The sequence below is a fragment of the Bison bison genome, unplaced genomic scaffold (assembly GCF_000754665.1).
Source record: "Bison bison bison isolate TAMUID 2011002044 unplaced genomic scaffold, Bison_UMD1.0 scf7180017864180, whole genome shotgun sequence".
NCBI lineage: Eukaryota > Metazoa > Chordata > Mammalia > Artiodactyla > Bovidae > Bison > Bison bison.
Window position 1 is genome coordinate 16,060,685 of NW_011494752.1, and position 2,072 is coordinate 16,062,756.

Genomic DNA, 2,072 nt, shown 5'->3' on the forward strand with positions numbered 1-2,072 from the left:
CTTACCTCCTGTTAAACCACTCAACAGACACACTTTTGGTCAAAACTAGTAAACTTTATTTAAAGTTCAAAAAATAAAATAACAGACAAAAGGCAGCTTTCGCTTTGTTCTTCCCGAGGATCAGATGTGACGACCCAGAGCTGGACCTACCCCTAAGAAGTGAAAATACCCTTTATCCCCAATCAAGCCACAGAGGGAAGGATGTCTGATCTGGGGACAGGCCTGGGGTAGTGGGGCAGGAAGGAGACCACCACAGAGGGTGAGTGGGTTCTGCGATAGCACAAGTAGAGAACAAAACAAAATCCCCAGCAGAAATGGGTCTGGAACCTCAACAGGGGACGATCACAAGGAGCTATGTACAAGGGAGCCAGACTGGGGCTGTACCCCACAGGGGAGCGGAGCGGCAGGGTACCTCAAGGCCGCCCTCCACCTAGCCAGGTGCCGCTGCGCACAGCTCACCCTCAGTTCTCGTCATCACTGTCATCCGGGCTGATGGCTGGACTGGTGAGGCTATAGGTGGGGCTGGTGGGCGAGTAGCCGGGGGAGGTGGGCGAGTAAGTAGAGCCTTTGGGGGACGTGGGGGAGTAGGTGGGGCTGGTGGGTGAGTACTTGGGGGAGGTGGGGGAGTAGGTGGGGCTAGTGGGTGAATACTTGGGGGAGGTTGGGGTGTAGACAGGAGAGGTTGGTGAGTAAGTAGGCGATGTGGGTGAGTATTTTGGGGTGGTGGGTGAGTAGGTAGGGCTGGTAGGTGAGTACTTGGGGGAGGTGGGTGAATATTTGGGGCTGGTAGGTGAGTACTTGGGGGAGGTGGGGGTGTACTCTGGTGAGCTGGGGCTATAGGAAGGACTGGCTGGGGTGTACTTTGGTGAAGTTGGGCTGTAGCTGGGCGAGCTGGGGCTGTAGCTAGGCGAGCTGGGGGTGTAGGTGGGAGATTGTGGTGTGTATCGTGGGCTTGAAGGAGAGTAGCTTGGCGAGGTTGGGGAGTAGCTGGGTGAAGTCAGAGAGTAGCTTGGAGAGGTTGGGCTATAGTTGGGGCTTGTTGGTGTGTAGTTGGGACTAGTAGGTGAGTAGCTCGGTGACGTTGGGCTATAGCTGGGTGATATTGGGGTGTAATTGGGACTGGTTGGAGAATAGTTAGGACTGGTGGGTGAGTAACTTGGAGAAGTTGGAGAGTAGCTTGGCGATGTCGGTGAATAGCTTGGAGATGTCGGTGAGTAGCTGGGCGAAGTGGGCGAGTAGCTGGGTGAGGTGGGCAAGTAGCTGGGTGAGGTGGGCGAGTAGCTGGGAGAGGTGGGCGAGTAGCTGGGAGAGGTGGGCGAGTAGCTGGGTGATGTGGGTGAGTAGCTAGGTGATGTGGGAGAGTAGCTTGGGGAAGTGGGAGAGTAGCTGGGAGACGTGGGTGAATAGCTGGGAGACGTGGGTGAGTAGCTGGGAGAAGTGGGTGAGTAGCTCGGAGAGGTCGGGGAGTAGCTGGGTGACGTGGGGCTGTAGTTGGGGCTGGTTGGAGAGTAGGACGGAGAAGTAGGGGAGTAGGAGGGGAAAGTGGGGGAGTAAGAGGAACTCTGGGGTGTGTAGCCTCCAGGGGAGCGGGGCTCATAGGCAGGCGATGTCGGGGAGTAGCTGGGAAAATACACACGACATGTTCCTTCCAGCACTCACCTCAGAGACCAGGTCTCTGTGCTTCCACCCTGAGCCCCAGTTCTCTGTGAGGTCAAGCCTCTCCCTCCCTCCAGGGTCCACGCCAGCCCTCTCTGCTCACCTGCACAGGTTTGGCAGCGGCCCGTCCTCTCAATCACCCCCTGCCTCCGATCCATCAGCCCCCCGAGCTTGGGGCGGCCTCCCTCGGTCGTCTCTGGGTATTTATGCCGCCCTCTGTCACAGACATTCGCTTCTGTGGAAAAGAAAGGCTAATACTGAATTGAATCCCTAGTTTTCAGATTTCATGGCTGGGGAGCTCTATACCAAGGCCTCAAAGGACCCTCAACTACTTACAAAAGAACTAAGCAGGTTTATCTTGGAGTGAGAGGAGTGCGAGGTCAGTGTGTGTGATATTTGATTCTGAAAATGCCAAA

General features: G+C 55.9%; 1 long non-coding RNA gene across 1 annotated transcript in view; it reads right to left on the reverse strand.

Annotated features, from left to right (window-relative positions):
- Positions 1 to 466, reverse strand: part of LOC104990772 — a 1,701-nt gene extending 1,235 nt beyond the window's left edge. Inside the window, exon 1 of the long non-coding RNA XR_825551.1 lies at positions 413 to 466. This is a non-coding gene — a long non-coding RNA (uncharacterized LOC104990772). The remainder of the gene's footprint in view (positions 1 to 412) is intronic.
- Positions 467 to 2,072: the final 1,606 nt, after the last annotated feature.